The sequence below is a fragment of the Lynx canadensis genome, chromosome B2, assembly GCF_007474595.2.
Source record: "Lynx canadensis isolate LIC74 chromosome B2, mLynCan4.pri.v2, whole genome shotgun sequence".
NCBI lineage: Eukaryota > Metazoa > Chordata > Mammalia > Carnivora > Felidae > Lynx > Lynx canadensis.
Window position 1 is genome coordinate 12,209,696 of NC_044307.1, and position 17,659 is coordinate 12,227,354.

At 44.7% G+C, this 17,659-nt stretch overlaps 1 non-coding gene across 1 annotated transcript; it reads right to left on the reverse strand.

Moving 5' to 3' along the window:
• Positions 1–3,072: 3,072 nt before the first annotated feature.
• On the reverse strand, positions 3,073–3,135 carry LOC115515134. Its single transcript, XR_003969187.1, has one exon. It is a non-coding gene; the product is annotated as a U7 small nuclear RNA (small nuclear RNA).
• Between the last annotated feature and the right edge of the window lie 14,524 nt (positions 3,136–17,659).

Consider the following 17,659-nt stretch of genomic DNA (forward strand, 5'->3'; position numbering starts at 1 on the left):
TGCCAGGGGCGCCTGGGTGGCGCAGTCGGTTAAGCGTCCAACTTCAGCCAGGTCACGATCTCGCAGTCCGTGAGTTCGAGCCCCGCGTCGGGCTCTGTGCTGACTGCTCAGAGCCTGGAGCCTGTTTCCGATTCTGTGTCTCCCTCTCTCTCTGCCCCTCCCCCATTCATGCTCTGTCTCTCTCTGTCCCAAAAATAAATAAACGTTGAAAAAAAAATTTTTAAATTAATTTTGCCAGAGACATGTAATGAATGATTCAGTAAGCCACTGTTCTAAGTGATTGTTCTAATAATCGTGATTATCCTACTCAATCTCACATCAGTGAGGATTATTGTTTCTATTTAACAGGTGAGAAACTGAGGCATAGAGAGGTGACAGAAGTTAACCAAGATCATGTAGCTTATAAGCAGAAAGACTAGGGTTTGAGCCAGGCAATCTAACCCCAGAATTTATGAACCTAGCCTCTCTGCTACGTTATCTCCATTTAAATATGACTACATATTTTGCAATATTTGCAATTAATAACAGTATTAAATATAGAACCTTTCCTGACATGGGGAAGTATAGAGCCTCTAATTTTGTGAGTAAAGAAAGCTGTGAAACTATGTATAGACTAATGCTTCTAAAAACTATGTTCCATATATTACACCTGCATACACATAGGCATAGGAAAAAAATATCTACCCATAGTTTACCAGTGAGTATCTCTGTGTAGTGGAATTATTGGAGATTTGTATTTTCTACTTAATAATTTTCTGCATTTTTCAGGTTTTCTAAGATAAACTTGAAAAGTTGTATTTGAATTTCCTGTTTCCAACCTGCAAAGAGCTGGAAAATGGTCACCCCTGTCCTCCCAATGAGAAGAAAGTGGAACAAGCTAAAATTCAGTGACTCTTCTGGGATCCACCAGAGAATTGAGGTCACAGAGCAAACTGCTGTCCCCAAAACTGGAGAGACAGACAGACAGACACAGAGAATCACAGCTGACATGGAACAGAAGTGCACAGCCGGAGCCAGCATCTGTAGGAACACTTAGACTATAATGGACCAATTACTGGAGGCTCTGAGTGCTCTAGACTGGGGGTTAAGAACTTCTGCGGGGCCTGGTCCCAAAGGCCTCCCACCTGCTTTCCTGAGTTTTAAACTCCAGGAACCCTACCAGGCTCCCACAGTGAAGATGGGTGGAAAATCCCCTCCTGCTTCCGGTTGGGGAGTGGGAGTGAAGGAGTAAACATTTTTAAAGAAGCTCAAAGCATTCTATTCTCCTCAGAAAAGCCTGCCCTCAAGAGAAACTGTAACCGGACGTAACCGAGGGGGGTTTTGCCAGAACGTAACCAACCAGGGGAAGGGAAATACCCAACTCTGGCTCCCTGGAAGGAAGACCTAAGGACAGGACTGAAAAACACTTTCCCTGCCCCCACACCTTCCCACCACATCAATCAGGGCTTCTGTATAATAACGGTGATTACAGACCTGCAGGCCTGTGACCCCATTTAAGGAGTCTCTAGGAAAACCCAGAGACAATGGGGCAGACAAAAACAGTGACCCCAGAGGGAATTTCACCCTCTGATGCCATAGATACAGCAAAGGGTAAACACAGCCTAACTGCTGGCCAGATTCACACAAAACCTCATGTCAAAAGTCTAACTATCTCAGTTTCTTTCACCCCATATATCATGTCTAGCTTTCAACGACAACAACAAAATACAAGGCATAATTTAAGGCACAAACCACGGTCTGAAGTGACAAAGCAAGCCTCAGAACCAGACTCCAACGTGACAGAGTTGAGAATTATCAGAATAGGAATTTAGAAATAACAGTGGTCAATATGTTAAGGGCTCTAACAGGAAAAGGAGACAACACGGAAGGTGGGTGATGTAAACAGAGAGATGGAAACTCAAAGAAAGAGTCAAAAGTAAATGCCAGAAAGCTAAAACACTGTAACAAAAATGAAGAATGTCTTTGATGGGCTCCTCAGGGAACTGGACACAGCTAAGGAAAGAATCGGTGAGCTTGAAGATACGTCGGTAAAAACTTCCGAAGCTATAATGCAAGGAGAAGAAAAAATTGAAAAGGCAGAACAAACTATCCAAGAACTGGGTGACAATTGAAAAAAAAAATTAAGTAATAGCGAGAGAATTTTCCCAAATTAATGACACCAAACCACAGATGCAGGGAGCTGAGAGAACACCAAGTAAGATAAATACCAAAACTTCGACACCTACGCATATCATATTCAAACTGTAGGAAATCAAAAACAAAGAGGAAATCTTGAAAGAAGCCAGAGATTTATTTTTTGTTAACTTACCTGCAGAGGAACAAGGACAAGAATTATATCAGACTTCCTTTCAGAAACCATGCAAGAGGAGAGTGGAGTGAACTATTTTCAATGTTGAAAGAAAAATCCACCAAACTAGAATTCTCTACCGCATGAAATGATCCTTCCAACGTAAAGTCATGACTTTCTCAGACAAATAAAAATTAAGGAAATTTGTCACAAGTAGACCTGCCTTGCAAGAAAGGTTACAAGAAATCCTTTGAAAAGATGGACAACGATCTAGGTCAGAAACTCAGATCTGCATAAAGCAAGGGAGACCATCGGAGAAGGAATGAAAGAAGTAAGCCAAGAGCCCCTACTCACACTAAAGAGGCAGGAGCCCACAGTTACCTACCATTGTCACCACCACTGCCAAGGTCAGAGCTCTGTGAGGGCAGGGCACACTCTGCTGCTACAAGTGCTAGAACCGCCCTGACCGAGTAGGCACCCAGGAGCTTCTGGAAGCTCCATCAGAAGCAGGAAACAAAAAATGGCTTCTTTTCTCTTTCGTTCAACCCCCATCAGTCTCCTGCGGATAACTGGGATGGTCTACCCTTTGGTTACCAGGCACTCCCCTCATCACTCTACCCCGTAACAAGGACAGGGACAGCATCACGCATCTGCCCAACGGCATGCAACTATTCCAGCTAAGACGAAGACACCCTCACTCTCTTCCTAAGAAGGGAAAGTGCAAGTCCTATCCGCTACCATAGCCACCTCTGGGAGATACAACTTCTTTTTGGGGGTGGGGGGTGGGGGGTCTTCCGGTAAAGACCGGAAAACCTGCTAGACAAATTCTAAAAGCGCTGTTAACACTAACACTGGGAGGTACTACTTCTGCTTCCAGTTCAGCCACAGTCTTGACTTATTATATTCTGTAATCGAAAGACTGAATTGTAAAGTTAACAGCCACCAACGAAAATGACAGACCTGGAGCCTGATGGCCCAAAACAGAAGAGAGAAAGGATGCCAACAAGCGCCAACATTTTCTATATAAAATAGAAGGAAGGAGGGAAGAAATCGGTTTTATACGTTTAGGGGTTGTGGGTTGAACTGCGTCGCCCCCAAAGCTGTGTTCAGGTCCTAGCCTCCAGGCCCTGTGAACGTGAGCCGACTTGGGAACGAGGTCTTTGAAGACGTAATCAAGTTAAGATGAGGTGGTTCTGCGTGAGCATTGGTTCCCACCATCAGGGAAGGCTTTTCTGAGAAAGTGATGTTCAAGCTGAAATCTGAGGGATGCAGAGGGTTTCCAGCTACAGGAGTGGGCAGGGAGGGGTGCGTGTGACCTAATGCGAACAGTGCTTCGGAGACTCTGTCATTGGAAAAAAAAAAAAAAAATGGCGCATCAAAGTTTCCAAGAGAAACCTCATATGGTTGAAACTCACCCCCAGGAGGGTGAGGGGAGACACGTGGAGCTGGAAAATGGGGAGGAACCAAATCATGCAGGGTCTCCAAGGTTGGGTTGTGGATTTGGAACCGTATGAGGAGAGAAAAAGAAAAAAAAGGATTGTAAATGGGGATGGGATGCCAGGATCTGTCTGCATTTCTAAAAGATTCCTGGGGTGCCTGGTTGGCTCAGTTGGTTAAGCGTCTGACTTTGGCTCAGGTCATGATCTCCTGGTTCATTTTGTTAGTTGGAGTCCCTCATCGGGCTCTGTGCTGACAGCTGAGAGCCTGGAGCCTGCTTTGGATTCTGTGTTCCCCTCTCTCTCTGCCCCTCCTCTGCTCGTGGTCTGTCTCTCTCTGTCTCTCAAAAATGAATAAACGTTAAAAAAAAAAATGTTGTGGTTTTTTTTTTTTTTTTTTTTTTTTTGGTCCTAAAGACAAGGGCTGTATTTTCTAATCCTGTGTGGTAACCTTACACGAATTGATGCTTAACATATTTATTGAACTGCATTTCAATTCTGTAAGAATGGTATTTTGGGAATTGTGTTTAGTAGTAAAAACTAAAGGAGGGAGTATGGAATTAAATTTGGGACTGAGCAATACTTACTTCCTTCTGGAAATCTATTTTCTCTGATTACTGTATGTCATGGTCACATAAAATGAAAAAAGATACAATTTCTGAAAACAGCATAACATCAGCATGGAGAAAACAGTATTTCTAATGGATACTGGTGAAAACCATCAGCTATGAAACCAGACCGAATGAGTTTGAATTCCGGTTTACTTGCTGTGGGTCCTTGAGCAAGTTACTTAGCCCTTCTGTGCCTCAGTTGTCTTATCTGTGAAAAGAGATTATAATAGTACCTAGTTCATCTTTTTGTGGTAAGATTACAAGAGAATGCATTAAGAGCTTGTCAAAGACTGCCAGGCACGGTTAAGTGCTCAATGAAAGTCACCTATTACTAATGGCATACAAATTTCATGGTGTGTATAAAAAGTGGCTTTCCCTGACTATAAAATACCTAGCTCTTTAAAATGCTCCTGTTCCTTGATTCCTAACAGTAGCTATTGTTTATGTGCTCATAATAATTATACAATGGCAATATGACTTTTACAAAATGTTTAATGCGTCAGGGTTGGTTGGGCTCATTATAACAAGTAATAAGATCCCTCCCCAATATTAAATTGTTTTCAGATACGTTCTGGATAACGCATTTTAAGAAATGCTAAACCTAACAACACATAAGCCCACGGCACGTCATTTTCCTTGATTTCCAGGTGATAAGAAGTGTTACTAACCATGTCTGGGGTTCACAAAGAGTCATGGTCTTTATTCTTTTTCCCTCTTGCCCATATCTCAACTGCCAGGCAGCTGTGCATTTTAATACTGTTTCTTCCCCAATCTCTCCCCATGTATTTGTAAGTGAAAATATGCACATCAGTGCTTGAACATTCACACAAATTGATTACTGAGGCTCATGAAGGTTAAAAGCTATCCTTTAGCTCAGTAGACAAGATACTCTCCTTCTTCTACCTACAAAACAAGATTTCTAGTCTGTCAGTTTCGTAGATCACTCTCCAACCAGTGCATGACAGATAAAGATCAAAGAACAAGTTAGCGCTGAACTGGTTACAGATTGGAAATCAGGTGACAGCAGGCTCTATTGTTTCTTCTGTAATGTCCCCCAAATGGGGACGCTTTTGTGCACGGGTGAGCACAGCCCATACTTGTTGACAGAATTATTTTTAGAAAGTAATGCTTTCCCATTTATAAAACCCAGAAAGAGGCAGCATAGTGTGTAGGCGGTAGTTCTCAACCCCGGCTGCCGATCAAAATTACCTGTGGAGCTTTATAAAATGTGCAGATCCCATGACCTCACTCTAAACCAATGGTTCTCAGCCTGGGCTGCACATGTGAATCGCCTGGGGAGTTTTTGAAAACCAGGATACCTGCCAGGCGGCCCCACCCGGGACCAATTGCATCAGAATCTCTGGGGGAAGGGCCTGGAGAGAGGCATTGCTTAATCAGCTCTCCAGGTGATTTCTAATATGCCTGGCCTGAATACCACCGTTCTAGATGTTTTGAATTCACTTATTCATCTAACAAACATGTACTGACTGCTACTATAGACAAGGCATTGCTGGCCTCAGAGCAGTTAAGGACATAAACACTTCCCTGCTCTCCTGGGATTAGAAATCTGAATCAAAACCTTCAGACGGGGGGCCGAGGCATCTGAAATATCTAGAAACTAATCAGCCAAGATTGAGAATCATGGGGGGGGGGGTAGCAGAGAGAGCAGGGAGTCCGATGGCTGTGTTTGAATCTTGGCTCCTCTGTTCATTGGCTGTTTGATCCTGGGTAAGTTATGTAACTGTTCTAAGCCTCTGCTTCCTTATCTTTAAAATGGTGGAAAGCAAATCTTCTGTTCTAAGGCTGTTAACGTGTTCTAAATAATAATTTCTGAAAATTGATAGAAATCTCAGCGCAGTAGCTGGTACCTAGGAGGCATTCAATAAATGTTAGTGTTCTCCCTTTGTCTTGAAAGCGATGTATGCTAAGTACCTATGATGTACTACTGAAATACCAGATATTGGCCCTGGCTTTCCAGGAGTTACGGTGTAACAAACAATTAGCCACATCATACATAAGCTATTCCTAGGTGTGTGTTGTGGGTTTCTTTCATTGCTGCAAGGGTTCCGAATGGAGAGAAATAATCACTGAAAATCAGGAGCCAGAGAGTTCCTAAAGAGGAAGAATTTGAGAGGGGTTGTAGAGGTGGGTATGTTTTGCCAGAAGAGGAGAGGGGGGTTAGCACAAGCTGAGGAAACAGCACAGCAAAGGAAACTTGTAGATGATACCTGAAGGCAGGTCATGTTTAAAAAAGACATATACCTTTTCACCATTATTTGACACGTGTCTATGCATGTCATTGATCAAGAAAGTGGAGTTTACCTTTTTTTCAGTATCTGCATGAATTACAGTGTAAGGGTTGTATGTACTTAAGAACATGTGTGAGGTTTATGTTTGGAATGATACATCCATTTGTTTTATATGCATATTCCTCAAAATGTTATTTCGGAAAATGCTGCATGCATCTATTTATTTCTACTTGCGTTCTCCTTGGGGGTACCAGTGTCTTCGTAGACACTGAAACTCGCTAGCCTCATAAATAACAATGAATTTTCCCAACACGAAGAACAAAGAGCTGAATCAAGATGACATCATCCTTCTCACAGCGAATTTTCATTCAGGTTAGGAGCGAAGTCCTGCTAGAGATTTGTCCAGAGTATTAGTCCCTGACCAATTGTAAACGGCCGAGAGAGTGGATTTGTTTAAAAGCAAGCCTGTCTGGCGGCTGTTCGAGGAAGGCGAGGAAGCACCTCGCAGTAGCCGCCTCCTACCAGGCGGCCCAGCGTCACGTTCCAGCCTCCACTGCAAGGTCTGGACCTCCTCGCAGGCTCTGTGGACTGTGGCTGACGGCGTATCCCTCCTCTGCTGGGATTACTTGGAATGACCTACTTTGAAAATGGTGTGAACTCGGCCGAGCGCCAGGGAGTTGGGGTGCAAACAGGCCTGCCCAGAGGGCTTCCAGCAGGAGAGAGCAGTCTCAGTCTCTCTCTCTCTCTCTCTCTCTCTCTCTCTCTCTCTCCCTCCCTCCTCCAGGAGCCTTGTGTACGGTTTTGATTGGGGGCGGGGGTTGGGGAGGGGTTGCTCTTTTTTTTTTTTTTTTTAATTCCCAGGGCCTTGGCTGTTACAATTCATCTTTCTGCTCTTGGAGTGCGGGCTATTGATTGGCTGAGCCTGCTGTTCACGTCAGAGAAAGGCAGCCAATCAGAGCAGGACTCTGCCTGTCTCCCTGCAGCAAACAGCTGAAGTAGTAATAAACAGGAACGCGAGGTAGAGCCCGAGCCCAGCTGCAGCCGGCTGTGTGCTTTCCAGGGCAAGGCCAGGAGAGAGCACAGGGACTCAAAGCTGAATGACAGATCAGGGGCCTCCCGAGGCCGGGACCTTGGCCCCCCACGTGGAGCGTTGGCTAAGCCTCCCTTCCACCCAGGTTCATTTTACTCTGAGTATCTGGCTTTGGAAACCACCATAGATGGTTCTGGGGCGTGGGAAAGGAAGAAACCGGGGGCGGGGGAAGGGAACAGAAATGTTGGCGATTACCTTACCTCCACCACTTGCACTGATGACTCTAGATAATCCTATTCTCCCCCTGCCCTCAGGACTGCCCACCAAAAAAGGAAGGCAGCGTTCAATCTAAGGGATTTATCAGTACTCAGCTTAAAAATGACTTTTTTATTTTCCAAAGCAGCTGCCCTGAATTCAGAATAGGTAAATTCCAAGTGCTTACCATCTGATAAGATTTTTTTTTAAGTGAAGTATTTGTTTATACACATATGAAGAGAATAGAGTCTGGATTATCAACTTTTCCCTCAGGATACTTACGGCATAGTCATTTATTTGTGTTGAATCAGCTTGGGCTGTTATGAAATACGAAGGAAGGGAGAAATTCTACTTTACCTCTTATATTTGAACTTAAAATGGAATACCCGGGATTTATCTGTAAAGTCCATTTAAAAGTATATACAGTTGACCCTTGAACAAAACGGGGATGGGGGTTAGGGGCGCTGACCCCTATAAAGTTGAAAATCCTCCTATAACTTTTGATTCCCTAGAACCTTAGCTGATAGCCTACTGTTCATGAGAAACCTTACCCATAACATAAACACTGAATTAACATGGATTATGTATGTTACATGTATTATATGCTGTGTTCTAACAATAAAGTAAGCTAGAGAAAAGAAAAGGTTATTAAGAAAATCATAAGGAAGACAAAATACATTTAAGTACTGTACTATGGGGTGCCTGGATGGCTCAGTTGGTTGAGTATCTGAGTTGGTTCTAGCTCAGGTCATAATCTCACTGTTGTGGTATCGTGCCCTGCTTTGGGCTTCACGCGGAGCGTGAAGCCTGCTTGATCCTCTCTCCCTCCCTCCCTCTCTGCCCCTTTCCCACTTGCTCTCTCTCTCTCTCAAAATAAATAAACTTTCTAAAAATTGCATTTACGTACTGTACTATAAAAAATCCACACGTACATGGACCTGTGCAGTTCAAACCTGTGATGTTCTAGGGCAATTCTGACCTGCTGCTCAGAGCGCTTCTCTCCCTGTTTATTTGGATTTTTTAAAGGCGTAAAGACATCCCCCCCCCGCCCTGCCCCCACGATTCTCCACTCTGAAGTCCCCTCAGTTGCCAAGGGCTCCTGTGAAACCCACTACCTTCAGTTTCCTGCGGGCATTCCGGTCTTTTTCAGACCTTGGTTTATGGACTGCAATCAGTTGAGGGCTGGAGAAACTTTCCTGAAAGAAAGACCGAGCAAAATGTTAAAAATGGAATCGTCACCCCGAAATGCTAAGCATGATTCTTCACATAAATTCACAGTTGGTAGCACGCTGGTAAATGTTGGCAAAAATGCGCTCTAAGGGTTTTAAAACAGGAAAAGATGAGCAAATTTTGTACCTATCCTGAAGTGTGTTCTGAATCTCTTCCGTGCATCTTAGGCTCACTGTTGCTGGCACTGGCCCCCTCCCACTTGCTCTGAGGGCAAACTGCATGGGGCGGGGCGGATGAGAAAGAGGGGGAAAGCAATAGAATTACAACATGAGTTCGACACACAACAGTTACTGACTATACTCACCATATGGGCCAGGCCGGATCCTTACGTTATCTTTGGCAGACTATTGTCTCTTTCTTCAATCTAACTCCTTGGGGCCTTTTAGCTGACAGATATAAGAATAGAAGCTACAATGAAGCTGACAATTTATATCAGCAGGAACACTCACACAAGCCTCACCCTGGCAGTTTTAATTTAAAATGCTGAATGGAGATGGCTGTGCCTGAGACTTGATGGCTTCCAGGCAAAAAAAAAAAAAAAAAAAAAGACCCACACTCCTCTGGTGGGACAGTAGGCATGTCTGCTGGGCCACCAAGCCCTGCACTGAGAATGTCCTCTTGGATGCAGGAGTGGAGCCAACTAGAGGAGAGGAGAGGAGAGCCAAGGGCTGAGAAAGAGAGAAGGGCCAGTAAAGGAAGACAGAGTCAGGAGGCCACATGTCTGTTAGTGTCTGAACCTGGGGAAGAGTCCTAATGATGGAGACAGGGCTCTGCAGGCAGCTTAGCCATAGGGGATGACACGTCTAATGTGGTTGAGTAGACACGTCCATATTTTTTTCCCCCAAAAGAGTGGAAGTGGTTTCTGTTTTCATTTTACAGACCAAGTGAAATGTCGTAGGCTTTGTGAGGTTCTCTCTCATCAGTCGCTAATAGTCATTAATGTATTAAACACCTGCATGCATGTGGTGCTACGTGACGTGTCACTCAAGAGCGGGGCAGCCCTAAAGGAATATGGAGGTGCAAACAAAGACAAGAGAGTGTCTTCACGCCCTTGATTGTAGTGCCACATCTTCCTCCTCTTTTCCCCCCTTGAAGTTTTGTAAATGTTTCTATTTAGAACATCTGCTTAACTTTCACTAGATCAGCCACAAGAATAATGAATACAGAGAGGGGAAGGAAAAAGAGTAAAGAAGGGGTGAAGGTTTGGATGCTCAGACAAGCCATAAGACGCTTGAACATTTCACGTGGACTAAGCCATCCTTTGCCTGACGAAGAGACCGCTGACCTACTGCTGAAAATTCCCGAGCTTCTATTTTCCCTCCGTCCTGAAGTTTTTCAAGTTTTTGAGCAAAGACCATAGAACCAGAAATTCACAAAGGGTCCCTCTCCTGTCCAGGTGGTCTGGCGTACGTGGCGACCCTTTCTTTCCTTCTTCTCTTTCTTCCTCTCTGTCCTACAGATCACCTGTTTAAAGAACCACATTGAATTCAGTGGTCGTAAAAGGAAATACTATAAGACAGACCTAGAAGAAAGAAGATACATCATCAGTAGCTATAGCAGAGACGGTTGTGACTGGGCAAGAGCAGGGAAGGAACATTCCATCGCCTCTAGGGGGAGGGACATACCACGATGAGGAAGGAGGGAATTCTAATTCAATATCAAGGGTGAAAATTTTTGAAGCCTTCCAAAGATGTAGGCAAACAAACCTGAAGTGTGTTTGGGGACATAGCTGTGATTAGATTTTGCTTTATCATCTTCCATACAAGGAAGATCATTCGTAAGCAGACAATAGAGTGTTGTCAGCTTTTCAGTGGGGAATCCAAGTATAGCATCTCCTAATGCCCAGATCCCAGGAAGATGCCGAAAGGAAAGCAGGAAGCTATATTCGATGCATAGAAATAAGAAAAACACGGTGTTACGAGGTCTCAGTCACAAAGAGAAGGAAGAAGTGAGGGTACAAATATCAATTAATGCTTAGTAGGGGCTTCGTATTCGCTGGTGACAGAACTATGGTTCAGCAAGGAATTCTCTTTCGTTCCATGATTGCCAGTGGGAGGACTGGTCCGTGTGTTGGAAATATCTATACTGCATCATTGTGGGAAGGATGTTCATTTCATCTAGGAGATGGCAAAAAATAAGCTCAGGCCGGTCACCGGGTGTCAGAGCGGCAGGAAAGTGATTTTCTTCTTTAGATTCTGCGCTGAGGTCTGCTGGCACCCTGCATTAATATGAAATTAACAACACATCACTCACATGGAACTTAGCATCTAAAAAAAGCTCACATTGTGCTTTAAGCCTTTTATTACCAAATAATAGAAGTCATGAGGTTAAAGTTTGTTCCTGCAGCGTTCCCTGAGACATCCGTACAATTTTACCTGGGGGATGAATGTGTACACCGTGTGCATCTTTGTCAGTTGAAGATGGGATCAAAGAGCTGGTGGTTCAATATTAAGGCTCAGTCCCTCACGCCACCCCACCCCAATCACATATATATGATTTCCTGCTTGCAAGGCACTCCGGAAAAAAAAATTTTTTTTTTTCAAATAAGAAATACCTTTTATGTTCCCGTTCATTGTCATTATTATTATTTGCTGTGTCTCAACGGTATGACTCATTCCAACTAAAAGCCCCCAGGAGAATAGAAGAGAAAGGCTAAGAAGCAAATTTCATTCAATAAATTACTATTGGGCTCTTACTATGTTTGCCACCAGGCGGCTAGAGTCCCCGCAGGGTTCGCAATCCAGTGAGTGGGCTGTGTCAGGCGGAAATGCAAATAACTCTAAATCAGGGCAGAGTAGGCTAAGTATCTTACCAAAGTTGGTAACAATGTGGAAAAGGGGATAGGTCACCATATGAAAAGGCCCAGCCAAGGTTTCCTAGAGAAAGTGGTAAATGGAAAAGGGTAAGTAAGCCAGATATCAGCCGGGATCCTCACCAGCCCCTCCTCCCCTGGCGGGGGTCAGATGGAGGTCAGACTGGCCTGTATCCGGACTCGAGGTCCAGCCCTCCGCGTCACGGCCTCCCCGTTCCTGCCTCCACTTGGCATCGTTCACCAGTCCTCGGTTTTAATACTCCTCCAGGTGTCCTGCCTTGTTGTCCCTTCATTCTCCTCTTTGCTGCCTCCCTGCCTTTTTCCTCCGGGGAGAGAGGCAGAAAAACCCAAATTACCTTCATTTGCTTAAACACCATAATTCATCCTATATTTTATCCTCCACTCTTCCTTCCGATGAAGGACTGGGGCCTACTTTTCCCAACAAAGCGATCCACTGATGTACTGTTTTCTTACCGAAAGACTTGCTTCCCACCACCCACCCCCCCCAAAATAAATTCTGGTTTGATACAGTTTTATTTTTAACTCGCTGCAATGACAGTTTTGCAAGGCAGCGCTGGAAGATAAGGCCATTCCTAGGGTCAGAAGTTTTAAGACCCGGAAGAATTCTTACAGATTTTTCAAATACCTGTGTCTCATTTTACATATAAGAAAACAGGCTCAGGGCTGCTCAGGGAGGTGTATTCAATGGGGTAAGAACTCTGCCAGGTCAGTGCTATGAAGGTATAGAATTAGAGAACAAGGCATTCATTATAGCAGGCGGGGTTAGGAATGTTGTAGGGTTGCAAGGATGCTCAGTCTTCACTGTGATGTGCATAGTAAAGGTAGCGTCTTTATTTGCTTGTAAGTGACCTCATAAGCCGCCTATCCCACCTCACCGGGCCAGTAGAAACAACCTAGACTTTTTACATAACAATATCTCAGTCTCTATCAGTTTAGCTTCCTTCAAGTTCAAACCCTGCCAATTCAAAGTTCAACTCCCCGTTAATGTGGGCTGACTCAGACTCTATAAAGTAAACATTCAGTCATATGGAAGACGCAGCAGGTTCTATGGCAGAAGAGAAAGGTCCTTTGAACTATTGCTGGAACTGTCCCGGAACACGGTAAAACTGGGGTGCTTTACGCACTGGTGACCACAAAGGAGCAGCTGGTCCAGGCTGACCTGAGGGTGGTATGCTGGTCCCTGCCCCTAATAGCATCTGAGCCTTGGTGGAAATCTTCAACCATAAAGGCCTCTTTTTTTTCCCCCCCAAACCTAGGGCATCGGGGCCTTTGAGACATCCAGATAATGGAGAATACGAAGGACTAAACGGCCAGGAGATGTTTCCCTGGGGCAGAGTGTCAAGGTGACCTCAGATCTTTAGGAAAACTCCAGCCTTGGGCTCAGCGCCCTTTGGAAAACAGTACTAGCTTGGAGGTGGTGGCAGAAAGTGGGTAAGAGATGACTTCCCAGGCAGCATTTCTGGTTCCATCCAAGTCCTCCCATAGTCCTGGTGATTCAGTATCTGTTGGGGTGATCTATGCAGCACTTAACTTTTTAGACTAATTTTTTTTTTTTTAACGTTTATTTATCTTTGAGAGAAAGAGCATGAGTGGGGAAGGGGCAGAGAGAGAGGGAGACCCAGAATCCAAAGCAGGCTCCAGGCCCCGAGCTGTCAGCACAGAGCCCAACACGGGGCTCGAATCCACGGACCGTGAGATCGTGACCTGAGCGGAAGTCGGACGCCCAACCGACTGAGCCACCCAGACGGGCCTAGACTAATTATTTTTGTTTTGAGATAATTGTAGATTCACGTGAGGTTGTGAGAAACAATACAGAGATCCCATGTGCCCTTTAGCCAGTTCACTCCCATTTTGCAAGACAATACTGTGCTATCACAACCAGGTTGTTAACTGATACAATCAGGCAAAGAATATCTGTCACTGCAAGGACTCCTCATCGTGGCCTCTTATAACCACACCAGCTTCTCTATACCTCCATCCCCTCCTTGAACCTAGCAACCTAGGGTCCCTAATTGTTTCTCCATTTCTATAATCTTGCCAGTTTAGATATATTATGTAAACCGACCCATACAGCATGTAACCTTTTGGGATTGTCTCTTCTAACTCAGCATAATTCTCTAGACGTTCATCCAGATTGCTGCCTACATCAATAGTTCATTCTTATTACTGCTGAGTAGGGTTCCACGGCATGGATGAACTATGGTTTTGGTTAGCCATTCACCCGTCAAAGGACATCCATGTTGCTTACAGTTCGGGACTATTTCAAGTAAGGTTGTTGTGAATATTCACAGACAGGTTTTTGTGTGAATTTAAGTTTTCGTTTCTCTGGGAGGAATGCTCAAGAGGGCACTGTCTCTGTCCTACGGTGGTTGTATATTAATTGTTTAAAGCAACCATAAACTGTTTTCTGGAATGGCTGGACTGTTTGCGGTTATCAAATGTACGAGGGATCCAATTTCTTCACCTCCTCAGCAGCATTTGGAAGTGTCACTGTTTTTTGTTCTGATAGAGGTGCAGTGATATTGCGTGGCTTCAATTTGTATTTTCCTAATGGCTAATCGTGCCGAACATATTTTCATATGCTTGTTTGCCATTTGTATGGACCCTTTGGTGAAGTGTTGATTCATGCCTTTTGCCCAGTTTCTTTTCTTTTTTTTAATTTTTTTAATGTTTACTTATTTTTTGAGAGAGAGAGAGAGAGAGAGAGAGAGACAGAGTGTGAGAGGGGGAGGGGCAGGGAGAGAGAGGGAGACACAGAATCCGAAGCAGACTCCAGGCTCCGAGCTGTCAGCACAGAGCCCGATGCGGGGCTCGAACTCACAGACCGTGAAATCATGACCTGAGACGAAGTCAGCCGCTCAACTGACTGAGCCACCCAGGTGCCCCCGCCTTTTGCCCATTTTCTAATTGGATTGTTTATTTGTTACAGTTGAGTTCTTGGAGTTCTTTATATATTCCAGATTCCAGTCCTTTGTTGAATATGTGGTTTGCAAATATTTTCTCATCATCTGTACCATGTCTTTTCATCTTCCTAATAGGGTCTTTACACAGTGAAATTTTAAAATGTGATGAAGTCTACTTTATCCATTTTTCGTTTTGTGGATCATACTTTTGGTATCTAAGAGTTCTTTGCCTAGCCCTAGATTCCAAAGATGTTCTATTTTTTTTTTCAGAAGTATATAGGTTTATGGGTTATTTTGTTTACATATGTATTTCCATTTTGAATTGATTATTGTATAAATTCGAGGCTGTTCTTTTTGGTTTTGTTTTTGTTTTTAAGAGAGAGAAAGAGAGTAGGAGAGAGGGGCAGAGGGAGAGAGAAAGAATCTTAAGCAGGTTCCATGCTCAGTGTGGAGCCTGATGCAGGGCTCGATCCCATGACCCTGGGATCATGACCTGAGCTGAAACCAAGAGTCAGACGCTCAACCTACTGAGCCACCCAGGCGCCCCAAGACTTGTTTGTTTGTTTGTTTGTTCGTTTGTTTTTTTCTCAGCAAGTGCCCAACTGTTCCAGCACTACTTTGGACAGCTACCGATGTTCTTGCAGCATCAGAATCTAAACTGTAAAGTACTTTGTGAAGTGATGGCATCTAAGGACCTACAAAAGCAAGGGAGCGTCTGGATGTTCTCTGTGTCTGACCATGTCTGCGCACAGCTTTTCTTTGTATATGAGGATGGCCAGGCAGGCGACGCCAACGTTAATACTGGGATCCCAAGATACGGAGGGCAATCACGCATGTGATCAGAATCATGCATGTGAAATCATGCAGGTTTTCACAAACTGAGGGGGCCCCAGCCCTTGTATGACCCCTGTGCCCATCAGAATCCATCTGCCCTCACAAAAGGCAGGCTTCCTTGAGGAATCAAGGAACCATTACCAAGGGACAGCAAAAAAAAAAAAAAAAAAAAAAAAAAATGGAAGAGGCATCCTTCATGATCCAGACTGACCCAGGGATTACTCCACATTTGGATGGTCCAGACTGACTCCCTCCCCCTGATTCTCCCAGTTGACTTCACACTGTTTGTAAATAAACCAATAAAGACACGTTGTGCTCTACCCTACTTCCTTCTTTCAGCTCTCTTGCTCTCTCTCTCCCTCCCCTTTTCCACAACAGTTATTGGAGCCACCTCCTCCAGTCCCCTGTCCTGATATGTCCCCACGTACCTCACTCTCCTCTGCTACTTCATGGGGAAAACAGAAGCCAGCAGGAAGGAATGACTCTATACCTACAATTTTGCAGGTGTCTGTGCCCATTCTTACTACCTTCCCGTGATGAAAGGAGGAAGTCCCTCCTTCGAAAGCCAGTCCCTGCATCCGACTACATGGCTCATCATGGCCGGCACACTCGGTAACCTTACTCATCAATCATCGCCTCTCCCCTGCTTCTTCCTCAACACCATCGCTCCTAAAAACCTTGTCTTTGAGCGTAACACAAAATTCTCCTTGCTTCCCCTCTCATTACCTCTCCACCTCTCTCCCTCGCTTCAAAGCCAGGATTCTTGAATGTGCTTTCCGTGCTGGCTGCTCGTGCGTCCCGACAACCCATTCCCTCCTTCAAGTGCAGCCTGGTCTCTGTCCTCACAACGTTTAAGCAGTTCTCTCCAACGTCTCCAAAGGCATTTCATTGCTGGAGCCAGCGGACATCTTTCAGCCTTACCTTACTTGACATCTTTATCGTCTTTGCACAATTGAACATCTCTTCTTTTTGAAAACATGCCCTTCTCTCGGCCTCTTTTGCTTTCCCTTAATGTCTCTGCCTACTCGCCGGTCTCTAGTCATTTCCTCCTGCCTCTGCCACTTCTCACTGTTTCAGGCCCACTTCTCTGCTCTCTTTACACACTAAGCCTGGACACCCATCCCATCCTTGATGCTCCTTCTCCTTATTCTCTATAAGGAATACATTTCCACATCCTTCATCCTACTTCCGTGGTGTGTCAGCCAGCCCTGGCTGCCATAACACAATACCACGAACTGGGTGGTTTGAACACAGACATTTATTTTTTCACAATTCTGAAGGCGAGAAGTCCCAAATCGGTCGTGGTCAGTTTCTGGTGAGGACTCCCTTCCAGGCTTATGGAGGGCTGCCTTCCTACAGTGTCCTCGCCTGGTAGAGATAGAGTGCAACCTCTCCGGGGTCTCTTCTTATACGGACACAGATCTCCTCGTGAGGGCCCCGACCTCATCTAAACCTAATCATCTCCCAAGGCCCCACCTCCAAATACCATCATATTGGGCTTTAGGGCGTCAATGCATTGTGGGGGAAGGGTACGTAATTCAGTCAATAGCGTGATGCTCTGAAATTCTTCCGCCTTTCCCATCTCTGCTGCCGTTTTTCTTATCTAGATTATTTCAATAGTTTCTCAGCTGGGCTCTCTGCCTATGTTATCTCCTTTAAAACCATTCTCCGTCCTGGAGCTAGACTGATGGTTTTGAGTCAGAAATCAGGTCTCATTAGTCCCTTGCAAAAGATTTTAGTAGTTTCTGATAGACTTCCTGTAAACTCTACACACCTTGATGGAGCACAGAAATCCCTTCATGCTTGGACACCAGCTTATCTCTCTGGTTTGACCCCTCTCTCCCTTCCCCCTTGTACTCAGCGATACCTCCATAGCACTTAGGGTTCTGTGGACACACCCTGCTTATTAAATTTCCACATTTTTTTTTAACATTTGTTGATTTTTGAGAGAGAGAGACAGAGACAGAGCACGAGTGGAGGAGGGGCAGAGA